Source organism: Bos taurus, chromosome 3 (assembly GCF_002263795.3).
Source record: "Bos taurus isolate L1 Dominette 01449 registration number 42190680 breed Hereford chromosome 3, ARS-UCD2.0, whole genome shotgun sequence".
NCBI classification, from domain to species: Eukaryota; Metazoa; Chordata; class Mammalia; order Artiodactyla; family Bovidae; genus Bos; species Bos taurus.
In genome coordinates, this window is record NC_037330.1 from 1283860 (window position 1) to 1303386 (window position 19527).

Genomic DNA, 19527 nt, shown 5'->3' on the forward strand with positions numbered 1-19527 from the left:
ATCAAAATAAATATTTCAAACCCATAAACATATTAGAAAAAAGATCTATATAAAAACTTTCTCTGTGATAAAATCTGTCACTAAGCTATAGAATACGCTCTTCTCTATTCACAGCTGTATTAAAAATTTAGTCAGTTTTGTTCTTTTAAAACCTATGCTGAAGCCTTTTTCTGACCTGTACTAAGAACACCTAGAATTCAACTCTCATCATTTTACTGTGAAGAAACGTTTCTTTCACATATCACAGTTCAGTTCAGTTCAGTCGCTCAGTCGTGTCCGACTCTTTGCGACCCCATGATTCCCAGCACGCCAGGCCTCCCTGTCCATCACCAACTCCCGGAGTTAACTCAGACTCGCGTCCATCGAGTCAGTATTGCCATCCAGCCATCTCATCCTCTGTCGTCCCCTTCTCCTCCTGCCCCCAATCCCTCCCAGCATCAGAGTCTTTTCCAATGAGTCAACTCTTCGCATGAGGTGGCCAAAGTACTGGAGTTTCAGCTTTAGCATCATTCCCTCCAAAGAAATCCCAGGGCTGATCTCCTTCAGAATGGACTGGTTGGATCTCCTTGCAGTCCAAGGGACTCTCAAGAGTCTTCTCCAACACCACAGTTCAAAAGCATCAGTTCTTCGGTGCTCAGCTTTCTTCACAGTCCAACTCTCACATCCATACACGACCACAGGAAAAACCATAGCCTTGACTAGACAGATCTTTGTTGGCAAAGTAATGTCTCTGCTTTTGAATATGCTATCTAGGTTGGTCATAACTTTCCTTCCAAGGAGTAAGCGTCTTTAATTTCATGGCTGCAGTCACCATCTGTCATGATTTTGGAGCCTCAAAAAATAAAATCTGACACTGTTTCCCCATCTATTTCCCATGAAGTGATGGGACTGGATGCCATGATCTTCATTTTCTGAATGTTGAGCTTTAAGCCAACTTTCTCACTCTCCACTTTCACTTTCATCAAGAGGCTTTTTAGTTCCTCTTCACTTTCTGCCATAAGGGTGGTGTCATCTGCATATCTGAGGTTATTGATATTTCTCCCCGCAATCTTGATTCCAGCTTGTGCTTCTTCCAGCCCAGCGTTTCTCATGATGTACTCTGCGTATAAGTTAAATAAGCAGGGTGACAATATACAGCCTTGACGTACTCCTTTTCCTATTTGGAACCAGTCTGTTGTTCCATGGCCAGTTCTAACTGTTGCTTCCTGACCTGCATACACATTTCTCAAGAGGCAGGTCAGGTGGTCTGGTATTCCCATCTCTTTCAGAATTTTCCACAGTTTATTGTGATCCACATAGTCAAAGGCTTTGGCATAGTCAATAAAACAGAAATAGATGTTTTTCTGGAACTCTCTTGCTTTTTCCATGATCCAGCGGATGTTGGCAATTTGATCTCTGGTTCCTCTGCCTTTTCTAAAACCAGCTTGAACATCAGGAAGTTCACGGTTCACGTATTGCTGAAGCCGGCTTGGAGAATTTTGAGCATTACTTTACTAGCGTGTGAGATGAGTGCAATTGTGCGGTAGTTTGAGCATTCTTTGGCATTGCCTTTCTTTGGGATTGGAATGAAAACTGACCTTTTCCAGTCCTGTGGCCACTGCTGAGTTTTCCAAATGTGCTGGCATATTGAGTGCAGCACTTTCACAGCATCATCTTTCAGGATTTGAAATAGCTCAACTGGAATTCCATCACCTCCACTAGCTTTGTTTGTAGTGATGCTTTCTAAGGCCCATTTGACTTCACATTCCAGGATGTCTGGCTCTAGGTCAGTGATCACATTATCGTGATTATCTGGGTTGTGAAGATCTTTTTTGTATAATTCTTCTGTGTATTCTTGCCACTTCTTCTTAATATCTTCTGCTTCTATTAGGTCCATACCATTTCTGTCCTTTATTGAGCCCATCTTTGCATGAAATGTTCCCTTGGTATCTCTAATTTTCTTGAAGAGATCTCTAATCTTTCCCATTCTGCTGTTTTCCTCTATTTCTTTGCATTGATTGCTGAGGAAGGCTTTCTTATCTCTTCTTGCTATTCTTTGGAACTCTGCATTCAGATGCTTTTATCTTTCCTTTTCTCCTTTGCTTTTTGCTTCTCTTCTTTTCACAGCTATTTGTAAGGCCTCCCCAGACAGCCATTTTGCTTTTGTGCAATTCTTTTCCATGGGGATGGTCTTGATCCCTGTCTCCTGTACAATGTCACGAACCTCATTCCATAGTTCATCAGGCACTCTATCTATCAGATCTAGGCCCTTAAATCTATTTCTCACTTCCACTGTATAGTCATAAGGGATTTGATTTAGGTCATACCTGAATGTTCTAGTGGTTTTCCCTATTTTCTTCAATATAAGTCTGAATTTGGTGATAAGGAGGTCATGATCTGAGCCACAGTCAGCTTCCGGTCTTGTTTTTGTTGACTGTATAGAGCTTCTCCATTTTTGGCTGCAAAGAACATAATCAGTCTGATTTCGGTGTTGACCATCTGGTGATGTCCATGTGTAGAGTCTTCTCTTGTGTTGTTGGAAGAGGGTGTTCCCAAGGCAAACTATTCAATATCACAGTAATCCAAGTCTAATCCCCAACCAGTAACACTGAAGAAGCTGAAGTTGAATGGTTCTATGAAGACCTACAAGACCTTTTAGAACTAACACCCAAAACAGATGTCGTTTTCATTATAGGGGACTCAAATGCAAAAGTAGGAAGTCAAGAAACACCTGGAGTTACAGGAAAATTTGGCCTTGAAATACGGAGTGAAGCAGGGCAAAGACTAATAGAGTTTTGCCAAGAAAATGCACTGGTCATAGCAAACATATCACAGAGCTAGGAGGAAATCAGACCCCATCTACTTCAGTACTGACTCTATTGTCCCCATTTCCTATCACGTTACACGAAAGTGCTATGCAGTCTCTGAATGATTCAGGTAAACATACCTTTCTTACTGTTAACTGAAAAGGGAGGATTTACTTACTCTTCTGCCCTTCGCAAAAATATAAGATGATTCCCTCTTCACTCGTGCTGTCCATAAGTACAAATTACATCTTTGTGGATATTATTAATCACAATATCATCATTCAGTTCTAAATCTATCAAATCAGTTTATGTCGCTGGGCTATTGAAGCTATGTTGGCTCTTATGTGTGGCAGATTCATACACTTTTCCACTTTTTGACACTCTTTTCCTAAGATGTGCACACTGTTCTGTAGGAAGGTAAATGTCTTTTCTCATTTTTCTTCTGCTGCTAGTAAATTTCAATCTTTTCTTGACCAATTTCTCACATTATCTAACTTGATTTCACTTATGGGCACTACTTTCTTTTCAAAGTTCTGAGATGAAATCGCCCATATCTTGAGGTCAAAAGCTTAAACTGACGTTTATTTCACTCTTTCTTCACTCTCCAGAGCCATTTTTAGACTACTCAGCATCACTTTCTTAAAATCCCACATGTATACAAAGAAAATCTGAATAATTTCATCAGTGAATTTAAGATAAGCTAAGGGACAAAGGCAGAGGAACCAAAGATCAAATTGCCAACATCTGCTGGATCATGGAAAAAGCAAGAGAGTTCCAGAAAAACATCTATTTCTGCTTTATTGATTATGCCAAAGCCTTTGACTATGTGGATTACAATAAACTGTGGAAAATTCTGAAAGAGATGGGAATACCAGAACACCTGATCTGCTTCTTGAGAAATTTGTATGCAGGTCAGGAAGCAACAGTTAAAACTGGACATGGACAAACAGACTGGTTCCAAATAGGAAAAGGAGTACGTCAAGGCTGTATATTGTCACCCTGCTTATTTAACTTATACGCAGAGTACATCATGAGAAACGCTGGACTGGAAGAAACACAAGCTGGAATCAAGATTGCGGGGAGAAATATCAATAACCTCAGATATGCAGATGACACCACCCTTATGGCAGAAAGTGAAGAGGAACTAAAAAGCCTCTTGATGAAAGTGAAAGTGGAGAGTGAGAAAGTTGGCTTAAAGCTCAACATTCAGAAAATGAAGATCATGGCATCCGGTCCCATCACTTCATGGGAAATAGATGGGGAAACAGTGGAAACAGTGTCAGACTTTATTTTTCTGGGTTCCAAAATCACTGCAGATGGTGACTGCAGCCATGAAATTAAAAGACGCTTACTCCTTGGAAGGAAAGTTATGACCAACCTAGATAGCATACTCAAAAGCAGAGACATTACTTTGCCAACAAAGATCTGTCTAGTCAAGGCTATGGTTTTTCCTGTGGTCGTGTATGGATGTGAGAGTTGGACTGTGAAGAAGGCTGAGGGCCGAAGAATTGATGCTTTTGAACTGTGGTGTTGGAGAAGACTCTTGAGAGTCCCTTGGACTGCAAGGAGATCCAACCAGTCCATTCTGAAGGAGATCAGCCCTGGGATTTCTTTCGAAGGAATGATGCTAAAGCTGAAACTCCAGTACTTTGGCCACCTCATGCGAAGAGTTGACTCATTGGAAGAGACTCTGATGCTTGGAGGGACTGGGGGCAGGAGGAGAAGGGGACGACAGAGGATGAGATGGCTGGATGGCATCACTGACTCGATGGACGTGAGTCTGAGTGAACTCTGGGAGTTGGTGATGGAGGCCTGGCGTGCTGCGATTCATGGGGTCGCAAAGAGTTGGACACGACTCAGCGACTGATCTGATCTGAAGAGACAATGACTCCAGAAACCATTCAAAGTAGTTTTTTCTGGTTTTATCTTCCAACCACTTCCCAGGTGGCACAATGGTAAAAAATGTGCCTGCCAAAGAGACGCAATCCAATAATGCCAATCTCCAATGAGACATAGGGGACTCAGGTTTGATCCCTGGGTTGAGAAGATCCCCCAGAGGAGGAAACTGCAACCTACTCCAGTATTCTTGCTTGGGAAATTCCATGGACAAAGATGGGCTACAGTCCACAGGGTCTCAAAGACCCAGATAACCGAGCAGCTAACCGTACACTCCTGCGTCCTCCAGTCACATTCTAAGTGTCTTCAACATGAATGTCCCATAAGCACTAGAGTACAATAACTTAGTAAGATCTTCAAATTATTTCTCCCAGTCAGTAAATCACATTTTAATCAACATATATCTTTTATCTATATTCTTAGCAACTCAATTACTTGGGCAATTTTGATCAGGGAATTGATGTTTGCTGAGCTTCAATGTGCTCAACAACAAAATAAGATGCCATCATCCACCTCACAAGGTTAGCAGAAAGTTACCTGCAAGCATACATAGTGTTTGGCATAACCTCTTGCTTCCCATCTCATCTTTTTTAATTAAAAAAAAATTTTTAAAAATGATTTTAGTTGGTTTAAATATTGCTCAGGTGTACAGCAAAGTAATTCAGTTATACATACGTCTGTATCTATACATACATTCCCCTCCATTCTTTTCCATTGCAGGTTACTATAGGATACTGGATATAGTTCCCTGAGCTATACAGTAAATCCCTATTGTTTATTGATTTTATATATAGTAGTTAGTATTTGTTAATCCCTATCTCTGTATTGTTATAATTTTAGTACATGCGCTGCCAAGGCAAGCACCCATCTCATCTTTTAAAAAAAATAGATTTAGAGAGATACAATTTATATGCCATAAAATTGACCCAATTTAAGTATAAAATTCAATGGTTTTTAATATATTGACAGAGTGGTACAGCCATCACCCCCATCTAGTTTATGACTGAAAAAGGTCCCTAGTACCTATCTGCAGTCACGCGTTGTTCCCACCAACAGCCTCCAGTCGTCTGCTTTTTGATCTGTAGATTTACCTTTCCCAGATACGTAATATAAATGAATCACTTGATTTGTAGTCTTTCGCATCTACCTTCCTTCAGTTAGCATGCTGTTTTCAAGGCTTATCCATGTTGTAGTAGGAATCAATACTTCCTTCTGTCTTAAAAGTATTCCACTGCAGGGACAGACCACATGACGTTTAATTCATTCACCAGTTGGTGGGTAATAGCTTGTTTCCAGTTTTTGATTATTACGAATAATGCTGCTATGATCATTGTGTTAAAGTTTTTGTGGAAATGTTTGCTGTTCTCTTGGGGGAACTATTGGGTAGAAGGTAAATTTATGATTAACTTTTAAAGACACTGCCAAAGTATCTTCCAAAGTGGCCATATCATTTTACATTTCCACCAACAATGCATGAAGATTCCAGTTTCTCCATATCTCCAAGACCTATTATTTTTGGTCTTTCTGATTATACCATTTCGTATTAAGAAGTATCTCATTATGATTTTAAACTAGCATTTCTCTGAGTAATAATGTTGAACATCTTTTCATGTGCTTATTAGTCATTCTTATATCTTTGATATAATGTATCAGTTCAGTTCAGTTGCTCAGTCCTGTCCAACTCTTTGTGAGCCCATGGACTTGCAAAGGCTTCCCTGTCTATCACCAATTCTTGGAACTTACTCAAACTCATGTCCAAGTTGGTGATGCCATCCAATCATCTCATCCTCTGTCATCCCCTTCTCTTCCCACCTTCAATCTTTCCCAGTATCAGGATTTTTTCTAAGGAGTCAGTTCTTTGCATCAGGTGGCCAAAGTACTGGAGTTTCAGCTTCAACATCAGTCCTTCCAATGTATATTCAGGACTGATATCCTTTACGATTGACTGGTTGGATCTCCTTGCAGTCCAAGGGACTCTCAAGAGTCTTCTCCAACACCACAGTTCAAAAGCATCAATTCTTCAGTGCTCAGCTTTTTTTAAAATTTTTAGACAGGTTTATTTATTCACTGCTATTAACCACTAATTAAAAGTCTAATTTAGCTCTTGCATGTTTTCAAAATGAAAGAAAAATTTAAAACTGAATACTTCAGTATTTAAAACACATATATTTATTCTTGCAGTTTATAAAATGACAATCTCTTTTTCCATATTCACACTGAAATTCTGGCCCACTGATTTAAAAATTAACATTTTATATGGTGCCAGTATTTCATTAAAATACAAATATATATACACATTTTCCTTTGTTACCTAAGTGCCAATACCGAAACCTAATTTTTACATGAATATACATCTGAAACAGTTAACCCTAACTTTATGTTGCTATTCTAAAACAGTTTGATTTATTGTAACAGTTTTTTAAGTTCTCTAATAGTGTTAAAGCCACTTAGACAAGATTTCAGCAAAATCTTATTTTTCTTTTAAACTGATGACAGAATTGGCTTTATCCTTCTGACATACAGACTAAATTCCCAATTTACAGCTACATAAATCCAAAATCACTGCAGATGGTGACTGCAGCCATGAAATTAAAAGACGCTTACTCCTTGGAAGAAAAATTATGACTAACCTAGATAGCATATTGAAAAGCAGAGACATTACTTTGCCAACAAAGGTCCGTCTAGTCAAGGCTTGGTTTTTCCAGTGGTCATGTATGGATGTGAGAGTTGGACTGCGAAGAAAGCTGAGCACCGAAGAACTGATGCTTTTGAACTGTGGTGTTGGAGAAGACTCTTGAGAGTCCCTTGGACTGCAAGGAGATCCAACCAGTCCATTCTGAAGGAGATCAGCCCTGGGATTTCTTTGGAAGGAATGATGCTAAAGCTGAAACTCCAGTACTTTGGCCACCTCATGCGAAGAGTTGACTCATTGGAAAAGACTGATGCTGGGAGGGATTGGAGGCAGGAGGAGAAGGGGACGACAGAGGATGAGATGGCTGGATGGCATCACTGACTCGATGGACGTGAGTCTGAGTGAACTCTGGGAGTTGGTGATGGACAGGGAGGCCTGGCGTGCTGCGATTCATGGGGTCGCAAAGAGTCGGACAGGACTGAGCGACTGAACTGAACTGGACTACAGGGAGATCCAACCAGTCCATTCTGAAGGAGAACAGCCCTGAGATTTCTTTGGAAGGAATGACGCTAAAGCTGAAACTCCAGCACTTTGGCCACCTCATGTGAAGAGTTGACTCATTGGAAAAGACTCTGATGCTGGGAGGGATTGGGGGCAGGAGGAGAAGGGGACGACAGAGGATGAGATGGCTGGATGGCATCACTGTGCCAATGGACGTGAGTCTGAGTGAACTTCGGGAGCTGGTGATGGACAGGGGGGCCTGGCGTGCTGCGATTCATGGGGTCGCAAAGAGTTGGACACGACTGAGTGACTGAACTGAACTGAATTTAAAGCTCCGTAAGCAAATCCACCATTTCTACTTCCCTTGTAAAAGTGAGGTTCTTACCCTCTGCCCAAGATACCATTAAGGTATACTTTGTGCATAAACAGAAATGTTTCAAATTGGTTTTCTTCATATGTGTACAAGCAGGTTTAAATAACAGAAATATGCACTAGAAAACAAAGGCATACTTAATTTTTAGAGCCAGAAAAATGTTTAAGTTACAATATAAACATTACTGGAAAAGGAAAATAAAACCAGCAGGTGGGCTCATTTCTACATAATCCTTCCTTTGTAAGATAAATAGTCCCTACAAGTACACTTAGTGGGTTTTACTTTTTAATAGATAAAATGAATATCTATACTTTGAAATGCAAAAAAATATAAGAATTAAAATTTAAGGCCAAGTCTGCCCCTATTCATGATTGGCTGCTTGTCTAGTAAGACCTGGGTCCCTAGGTATGTTATCCGCTCTCCAGGAGCTGATTGAAGCAGTGCATGTGAAATTCGGAAGGATCCAGGAGGAACTAAATAGCGTGGAAGACAATAATACGGTATGATGTCAGTCGAGAATTTGTTTTCCTGCATGTATATTCTTCGTAATTTCAGACAGCCCTTAGCTATGACGATCATGGCTTCATCTGAGATCTTGTAACACTGGCCGAAACGATATCTTTGAGTTCTCTGCATTTCGACCCCAGCTGTTTTGAGTCCTTCATCAGTCAGTTTGTCCTGGTTGCTTACATGAACTTTCTGAAGTAAAGGACAGTGAGAGGCAACTGCAATAATAGAGGTGTCAGAAAGCTGTTTCCACCTGTAAGCTGTATACCTATGAAGTCCACGACATTTAAATGCTAGAACACATACGCCAGTATCAGACATACTGCGACAATCAGAAATGCTGATTTCAATTATATTTTGACTTCTTGGTGCAATTTTTTCCAATAATTCATCAGTGACCTGCTGACAACTACTAAGATCCAGCTGCTTCCAAAACTGGAAATCTAAACAAAGGTCACCACGCGAGTACTTGCAAACCAATGATGCAGAAAGGCAACATTCATCCAGAGATAAATTGGAAAATATCTTGAGCAGGATGGAGGGCGGGAGCTGGTTGATATCTGGGGCGTCGGGGGGCAGCTCCCTGTGGCAGTTGCCCAGCAGCTCTGGGCCCTCCGGACAGTGGGCGTCGTCGCCCCCCACTCAGTCCGAGTCCCTGCCAGCCTCCGCGGGGGCCCCTCCTGGGGCGGAGGGGGAGCGCAGGGCTGCTTACAGAGGGTGCAGGCGGGGACCCCGGCCCCCTTCCGCTTGTGCACCATCTCAGGGGGCATGGGGGGCTTGGCCAGCGGTGCCCGGAAGGGCTGAGAGGTGGTGGGCAGCGCAGGCAGGCCCACGGGCTCCGCATGGGCCCACAGGAGGTTCTGGGCCGGCTGCTCCCGGGCAGCGGCAGAGGCTGGCCCCCTCATCTTTCTTTATAGTCCAAATCTCACATTCATACATGACTACTGAAAAAACCATAGCTTTGACTAGACGGACCTTTGTTGACAAAGTAATGACTCTGCTTTTTAATATGCTGTCTAGGTTGGTCATAACTTTTCTTGCAAGGAGCAAGCATCTTTTAATTTCATGGCTGCGGTCACCATCTGCAGTGATTTTGGAGCCCCCCAAAATAAAATCTGTCACTGTTACCACTGTTTCCCCATCTATTTGCCATGAAGTGGTGGGACCAGAAGCCATGATCTTCGTTTTCTGAATATTGAGTTTTAAGCCAACTTTTTCACTCTCTTCTTTCACTTTCATCAAGAGGCTCTTTAGTTCTTCTTTGCTTTCTGCCATAAGTGTGGTGTTATCTGCATATCTGAGGTTATTGATATTTCTCCTGGCAATCTTGATTCCAGCTTGTGCTTCATCTAGTCTAGCATTTCTCATGATGTACTCTGCATTTAAGTTAAATAAGCAGGGTGACAAAGATACAGCTTTGATGTACTCCTTCCCCCATTTGGAACCAGTCTGTTGTTCCATGTCCGGTTCTAACTCTTGCTTCTTGACCTGCATACAGATTTCTCAGGAGGCAGGTCAGGTGGCCTGGTATTCCCATCTTGTGAAGAATTTTCCACAGTTTGTTATGATCCACACAGTCAAAAGCTTTGGTGTAGTCAGTAAAGCAGTAGTAGATGTTTTTCTGGAACTCTCTTGCTTCTTTGATGATCCAGTGGATGTTGGCAATTTGATCTCTGGTTCCTCTGCCTTTTCTAAGCCCAGCTTGAATATCTGGAAGTTCATGGTTCATGTACTGTTGAAGCCTGGCTTGGAGAATTTTGAGCATTACTTTGCTAGCATGTGAGATGAGTGCAATTGTGCAGTTGTTTGAGCATTCTTTGGCACTACCTTTCTTTGGGATTGGAATGAAAACTTTTCCAGTCCTGTGGCCACTGCTGAGTTTTCCAGATTTGCTGGCATATTGAGTACAGCACTTTCATAGCATCATCTTTTAGGGTTTGAAATAGCTCAACTGGAATTCCATCACCTCCACCAACTTTGTTCAGGGTGATGCTTCCTAAGGCCCACGTGACTTCACATTCTGGATGTCTGGTTCTAGGTCAGTAATCACACCATTGTGGCTATATGGGTCGTAAAGATCTTTTTTGTATAGTTCTTCTGTGTATTCTTACCACCTCTTCTTTATCTCTTCTGCTTCTGTTAGGTCCATACCATTTCTGTCCTTTATAATGTATATTATATATAATGTATATTAGATGTAATGTTATTATATATTAAAATCTTTTGCCCCTTTAAAAAACCAAGTTACTTATATTCTTATTATTGAGTTTTAAAAATTTATTTATCTATGTGTTTAGGCTGCACTGAGTTTTGTTCCTTTGCGTGGGCTTTCTCTAGCTGCAGCAAGTGGATGCTACTGCTCCTTGAGGTGCACAGGCGGCAGGAGCTGCGGCTGAGTTCGGCAGGCTTACTGCGGTGGCCTCTCTCGTTGCAGAGCACAGGCTGTGGTGCACAAGCTTCAGTAGTTGTGGCTCCTGGGCTATTAAGAGTGAGGGCTCTGTAGTTGTGGCACACAGGCTTCGTTGCTCTGAGGCATGTGGGATCTTCCTAGACCAGGGCTTGAACCCATGTCCCTTGCAATGATTCTTATACATTGCACCAGGAAAGATAGTCCCTTACTATTGAGTTCTAGGAATTTTTTTTTTTTTTTTTGCTGAGTGAACTCCCTGGGAATTTTATACATATAGGATGATGAAGAAAAAAAGACAGTTTTAACTTCTCCCCTTTCAAACTGGATGTTTAAAATTATTTTCCATTGTTAAGCTGGCTATAACTAGACTCATTAGAAATCTGTCAGAGCAAACATTCTTCCTTTGTTCCCAATGTCAGGGGGGAAAGCATTCAGTCCTTCCCATTTAGTATGCTGTTAGCTGTAGGTTTTTCAGCTGATGCTCTTTATCAGCTTAGGAAGCCTTCTTCTATTCCAGATTTTTTTAATCATGAATGGGTGTTGGATTTTGTCAAATGCTTTTTCTGTATCTGGTAAGATGATCATGAGAATTTGGTCTTCTATTACTATGGTGTGTTACATTAATTTATGTTCAATTATTAAGCCAACTTTTTATTCCTGGGATAACTCCTTGGTCATGTATAATCTATTTTATATGTTGCTAGATTTGACTTGTTAAGATTTTGTTGAGGGCTTCTGTGTACATTTTCATGAGTGATATGGGTTTATAATCTTTTTCTTATGATATCTTTGTTTGGCTTTAATAGCAAGGTAATACTGGCTTCATACAATGAGTTGTTCCACGTCTATCTTCTGGAGGAGACTGCTCAAGAGTAACTCTTACTTCTTGCTCAAATTTCTGATAGAATTCACTGTTACAGCCATCTGAGTTTAGGCATTTCTTTTTGGTTCATTTACTTGTTTTAGGTCTTTTAAAGGTTTTCTATTTCTTGTTGAGTCAGTTTTGGTATTTCTTGTCTTCCTCAAAATTTGTCCATTTCATCTGAGTCACCTAATTTTTGGGGCCATAAGTTGTTTATAATATTTTGGTATGCTGCATAATGCAGCAATTCTACTCCTAAATATATACCCTAGAGAAATGAAAACATATAACCAGTAAAACTTGTAAATGCATACTCATATCAACAGTATGGAAAATGGCCCCAAACTGTAAGTAACTCAAATGACCATCAACTCGTATAATAAACAGAATATGGTATATCCATACAATGAAATACCACTCAATCATTAAAAGGAATGAAGTTCCAATATTACTCTGCAACATGGATAAACCTTGGAAATATCCTAAATGGAAGAAGCAAGACGCAGAAGGTCATGTATTATACAACTCCATTTACATTTGTCTGAGACAGGCAGATCCACAGAGACGGAGCAGACGAGTAACCGCCATGGTACTGGAGGAGTGAACAGGGAGAGACTGATAATAGCTGTGGGGCTGCACATGGTTTATTATGAAATGTTACTTCGGAATAAGAATTTGAGGCAGAGCATGTTTAGTTGAGATTATTAAGGGCTGTGGAATTTTTACAAGTTCTTAAGACACATAAGAATAGGTATCTTCCTGGAGCAGTACAGTCATGATCATTCATCTTCTATTCTAGAAAAGTTTACCAGAAATGTTGAATTTAACTCAGGAACACAATGAAAAGAAGTTAAATTAACCAATCATGAGGACTCCAAGGAGAAAATCTTTAGAAAGAAAGTAGAGTGTATTAGATAAACTATAAGATATTGAATGACTTTCATAAATAATATGAGTGAAAGAATAAGCTACTTTCGTCAACAGAAAAAAAGAAAGGCTGTATAAAAATTTCAGAGCAAAAGAGGCTATAATAAGAAAGTTATGGTCCAAACAGGAATAAAACTAAAACAGGACATGACGTTGAGCTGACAAGAGGAAGAAAACAAAATCCATTTGACATCCGACTCTTGTAATCTTCTCTTTCAAGGAGCAGGGTTTAAGTGCTGTAAGATTACATTTTTTTTTTTTTTTTACCCTATCATGGTCTGGCCTTGAACAATATTTATGCAAATTTAATACTATTGTGGGCTTCCCTGCTGGCTCAGTTGTAAAGAATCCACCTGCAATGCAGTAGAGGTGGGTTCGATCCCTGGGTTGAGAAGATCCCTTGGAAAGGGAAATGGCAACCCATTCCAGTATTTTTACCTGGGAAATCCCATGGACACAGGTGCCTGGTGGGCTACACAGTCCATAGGGTTGCAAATAGCCAGAAAAGATTGAGCGACTAAACCATCCCAATGCTATCATGCTCACTTTCTATTGCTATTTAACAAAGTACTACAAACTTGGCAACATAAAACACACATTTACTATCATAGTTTCTGTGGGTCAGGCGTGCAAGCACAGCCTAGCTGGTCCTCTGCAAGGCCACAATAAAGGTACCAGCCAAACTGTTTCATTCTGTTGGCATAACTGGCAAAGAGTATGTTGCCAAGCTCACCTGGGTTGTTGGAAAAAATCATTTGGCAGAATTTGCTTGCTACTCTAGACTAAATGCCCAGCTTCTTTCTGGCTGTTGGCTGAAGGTCAACCTCAAAGTTAGAGGTCACCCCCAGTTACCTGACACTGGTGAGGTGGGTCTCTGAAGTAAGTCTGCTAACAAGACAGAGTCACAGAAGCATGAACACTACAAGACAGACACCGTGGTGGGGGCTCACCTTAGACTTTGTCTGTCAGAGTTATAAATTCTGATTGTTTATTTAATATTTTGCCTTTGACAATAAGAGTAATGATAGCAAACTTACCCTTATAGCATAATAAGAAGAGAGAAACATATGAGAAATGTTTTAAATATGAGAAGATAAGCAGCACAGGGCTGTGATCCCTGAAGAAAGAGAAACAAATGATGTGGGCCCTTTATTTGGGAGCACTTCTATCTGTTTCTTTCTGGCAGCACTGGGTCTTCACTGCTTTGCACAGGTTTTCTCCAGCTGTGGTGAGTGGGGGCTACTCTTCGTTGCGGTGCGTGGGCTTCTCATTGTGGTGGTTTCTCTTGCTGTGAGCACAGGCTCTAGGCACAAGGGCTTTAGGAGCTGCAGAATGCAGGCTCAGTAGCTGCTGCACACGGGTTTAGTTGCTCTGCACTGGCAGGTGGATTCTTAACCATTGTGCCACCGGGGAAGTCCCTGGGAAGTGCTTGGGGAGGAAACTAAGTAGAGCACAGAAATTTCACTGATTCAAGGAGACGAAAACTATGGCTGATGCCAAAATGGCTGGAGTTTGCAGCAAAGAGTAGTGGAAAGGAAGAAACTACATAGAAATGTACAACAGGGTTTCCTAGAATCCTTAGTTGAATACAAAATTACACATGCACAGAGAAACACTATGAGTCTAAGCAGGGGTGGCTATAAGCTGAATGACCCTTGGAATTCATGCAAGACAAGGAGATACTCCTTGTCTAACTACACAGAGAGGAGACACTATTGAGTTGGGCATTCATTAGAGACCCCAGAAGGGTCAAAGCTGAAACTACTGAAGGCTGCTTTAGGCCAATCTAGTAAAGCTTAAAAAATAAGTCTTGAAAGGGTCAAGCTAATCTGTAGTAATCTATCTGCCTGCCAAAACCAACTCAGAAACTCTTTAAAAGAAGACGTCAAAATCCTGATGTATAATCCCCATCTCTTAAGTACATGTAGATCTGTGAATATGATGCGAGATGCAATAACTATTCCTTTAACTGGATAATATCATATGACAAGGATGAGAGGGCTGATTACCTTATATTTATAAGATTCTCTGTATTAGCTGACTGGATAGAGATTTTCATGTTGTTTTTGAAGAAGCTGCCATGTTTAAGGTCATGGAGCTAGGACTTGGGGTTAGCCTGTGGGATTTGACTGATCTAGCTGACAGCCAGCAAAAAAAAAAAAAAAAAAAGGGCGGGGTGGGGGGACTTCAGTCCTATAACCATATGGATCGAATTCTGAAAACTAATGAACTTGGAAGATCTTGGTCATCATATGAGGTCACAGCCCCAGCCAACATCTTAACTTCAGCCTGGTAAATCCCTGAGCAGAGGACTTAGCTCTAATCTATGCCTAAACTTCCAACCTACACGTGGGATAGTAAATGAGTATTGATTTAGGCCACTAAGTTTTAGTAATTGTTATGCACCAACATAAAACTAATATGGTTGGAAAGAAGACAACAATGTCTGTTCTTACCACCTCCCTCAGCTGGAATTTCTAGTCTGTGCAATATTGATCAACTGATGTGAAACAAAACCAATGTCACTGTTATAAAAGATGAAAAATGACTCTTAAGTATATGAAATGATGTCCAACTTTACATGATTAAAAAACTGAAATTTAAAGTACTCTGAGAGAACTTCCCCAGTGGTCAGCAGTTAAGAATCCACCTGCCAATGTGGTGGATGTGGGTGCTATCCCTGGTCCAAGAAGATCCCACAGGCCACAGGGGCAACCGAGTCCTCGTACCACAACTACTGAGCCTGTGCAGTACAGCACCCTTGAACTGCAACTGCTGAGCCCCAAAGCGGCAACTACTGAAGCCGTGCGCTCCAGAGCCTGTGCCTTGCTGCAATGAGAAGTCCATATAGAGCAACTAGAGGTAGCCCATGCACAGCCACAAAGACCTAGCACAGCCAAAAATAAAAAAAATAAAGGTACACTGAGAGAGATATAATTTATCACATATCAGACTGGCAAAAATTAAAAAGTACATAGGCTATGGGGAAGCTGGCCCTCTCATGTATTATTCAGTTCAGTTCAGTCGCTCAGTCGTGTCTGACTCTTTGCGACCCCATGAATCGCAGCACACCAGGCCTCCCTGTCCATCACCAACTCCCGGAGTTCACCCAAACTCATGTGCATCGAGTCGGTGATGCCATCCAGCCATCTCATCCTCTGTTGTCCCCTTCTCCTCCTGCCCCCAATCCCTTCCAGCATCAGGGTCTTCTCCAATGAGTCAACTCTTCGCATGTATTATTAGTGGGAATGAAAATAAGTACACTCCTTTTGGAAGGCAATTTGATAGTATCCAACAAAACTACATAGATACTTTTTGACTCAGCAATTCTACTTTTTGAAATTTACCCTCAAGACACACTTCCAACAGTACAAAAATATTTATCCACAAGGTTACTCCTGCAGCATGGTCAATAATTAAAAAATACTGGAAACAAATTCAATGTCCATACAACAGGAAAGGAGTTAAAATAAAATGTAGTATATCCACATAATGGAGTCAAAGTTAGTTAAAGTGAAAGTTAGGTCTCTCAGTAGTGCCCGACTCTCTGTGACCCCATGGACTACAGCCCACCAGGCTCCTCCGTCCATGGGATTCTCCGAGCAAGAATACTGGAGTGGGTTGCCATTTCCTTCTCCAGGGGATCTTCCCGACCCAGGGATTGAACCCAGGTCTCCCGCATTGCAGGCAGATGCTTTAACCTCTGAGCCACCAAGGAAGCTCCACATAAGGGAGTATCCTACAACAATAAAACAAGATAATGAAGATTTCCATGAACTAATGTGGAGTGATTTTCAGAATGTCTGTTAAGCAAAAAAAGGTCACCTAAGTATGCAGGAATGGCACAAGTGGGAATGGGATAGAAAGGATACAGAGAATTATGATAGAAAGGAATGACATTTTTCCAAGGAGAACTTAATATCGCATAGTCTTTAAAAAAAATTACAAGGATGGAAGGAAAAACACTAATACTTAATATGAACAAAAAATAAACTAAATGGAATTTCAAATGAATAACGTAAATACACTGAAGGGTATATAAGAAGAACTAACACAGATAACTTTTGAACACAGTATTTGGACATCATGTCTTTAGGCTTAAGACAAGAACTCTAAACTGAACTGAATTAGTCGGTCTTTTCAGAGGCATGGGTTAGCAATTTTGAAATACCTTTCTTTTCACTAAAGGACTGTGCAATTAAGTAATTTGTAATTGTTGATAATGGGAGCCAGGTTACTTGTCACTGAGAAGGGAGTTAAAATATGGAAAGAGATTAGGATAGAAAAGAATGAACGAGAGGATACTGGATTGGAACTGGAGATCTCAGTATGAACTTGGGGATTTTAAGGAGGCTGATTGTAGGCCAGAGGCAGAGAAACTTTAAGATGAGGCTGAACATCATGTGTGCCAAAAAAATCAGGAAGTACTCAAAGAATGCTAGGGACACATCAAAAGGGCACAGAAGCCACTTTGAAGTAGTTCCCTTTGGCTAAATCTGGAAAATCTGAACACTAAAATAAAAAGTGATTGTAACCTATTGAATACAGAAAGAATTTCTGAGTCCACACTGATAAAGATAGATAAATAGGGGAAAAGGAAAAGTTCATCCTTAGAGTTGAAAGCCAACTAATAAATGTAAAAGAAATGATGAAACTATATGAGAGTCAGAATAACATAGATTCAGGCAAAAATCATCAATGGACACTAGTGTATAAACATTTGAGGAGCAGGATATTTGCAGTCTCAAACTCCTCATAAGATACTAACTGTAAAGAGTAAAATAACTCTAGAATGTTACTACATTAACAAAATACAATAACTTATACAATGAAAAAATCTGGCAGACATCACCTTAATGAAATTATCAAAGTTAATAACATTGGGACTAACCAACAGCACACGTCTCCGCATAAGGCACAAAACGGACTCAACACCACTTCTGTGGGGTTCCTGGCCGAAGTACATCATCTGAATCTAATCATGATAAAACATTTGCTACTGCTGCTAAGTCGTGTCAGTCGTGTCCGACTCTGTTCGACCCGAGACAGCAGCCCACGAGGCCCCCCCCCGTCCCTGGGATTCTCCAGGCAAGAACACTGGAGTGGGTTGCCATTTCCTTCTCCAATGCATGAAAGTGAAAAGAAAGTGAAGTCGCTCAGTCATGTCCGACTCTTTGCGACCCCATGGACTGCAGCCTTCCAGGCTCCTCTGTCCATGGGATTTTCCAGGCAAGAGTACTGGAGTGGGGTGCCATCGCCTTCTCCGGATAAAACATTTAGGTAAACCCAAATTAAGGGACATTCTACAAAATAACTAGCTATACTCTTCAAAAATATCAATGCCACAAAACACAAAGATTCAAATTGTCCCAAATTAAACGAAACTAAAAGACACAGCAACTGAATGCAATACATGACCTAAGATTTTCTTTTGCTGTAAGCAACATTACTGATTCAACTGGCAAAATCTGAATGTGAGTTATTTACTAGATAATAGTAATTGAGTCAATGTTAATAACCTGATGTTCTATAACTACTCTGGTTATATATAGAATTTCTTGCTTATTAAAATAATATATAGTTAAGTGTTAGGGGTAAAGGGGGCATATCTGTAATTTGCTCTTAAAAACAGTTCAGAAAAAAACCACATACACAAACACAGGAAGAGAAACACACAGATCAGGGAAAAGGAAGAGAGGAAGCAAATACGGTAAAATTTTAATATTTGGAAAATGTAAGGAAGAGATTTGGGATTTCTTGAGACGATTCTTTTAACTTTTCTATACCTCTGAAATGGTATTAAAAACATTAAAGAAAAAGCTGTATGCACAAAGGTGTTCATTATAGTATTCATAATAGTGAAAACTTCATTCATTTAATAATTACTGGGCATCTTACACTCTAGGTGGTGTGCTGGACATGAGAAATACAGTAGTGAACAAGCAAGGCTGGTTATGTGGCTTAGAGCCTTGAGGAGTTTCCTGGGATTTAATATTTGCAGGGCTCAAACTGGGAAAGTTGGCTTCCCTCTGTAGAACTTAACCATGATGTCAGCATATAGAAATGTTTATGAAATTACAGTACAATCATTTGATATTAAGGCAAATCAAAACTAGAAAAGTAAAGATTATAGTAACAGAGGAAGATGTTAAAAGATATTAAGTTTAAAAAAAGAGCAGCAGACACTGTAAATACTATTAGAATTGTACATCTATGCACACATAAAAAAAGATATAAAAACAGCACTCACAGTGGCTTTGTCTTTCCAATCTGAATTTCCCATGTTAAAAATTTTAATGATTAAAGAAAAATTTCATTCCAAAAGTTACTAACATTTCAGAAAATTGTCATAATTAAATGTACATAAATGGGCCAAGAAATTGAGTTTAAGAGAATTTGATTAGTCAGTTAAGATCACCAAAATTTTTTTAATTTCCAGCTAGTTTTGAGTATGTTTATCTTCTTAAAATTACCTTTTGCTTCAGGTTTGTGCCATTTAATGCGCCATTTTATGAAATCTGCAAAGCTACTTGTTCTTAATGTCTGAACTATTATGATTTTTTTTTTTTTAACAATAGAGAGGTATCTTTAAACCTAATGTCACATGACTTATAATTTGTTTGGAAGGTAAAC

The 19527-nt window shown here is 40.2% G+C and overlaps 1 protein-coding gene across 8 annotated transcripts in view; it reads right to left on the minus strand.

The window, feature by feature from the left end:
* The window catches only part of POU2F1 (POU class 2 homeobox 1), a 212383-nt gene that overhangs the window by 14233 nt on the left and 178623 nt on the right, over positions 1-19527 (minus strand).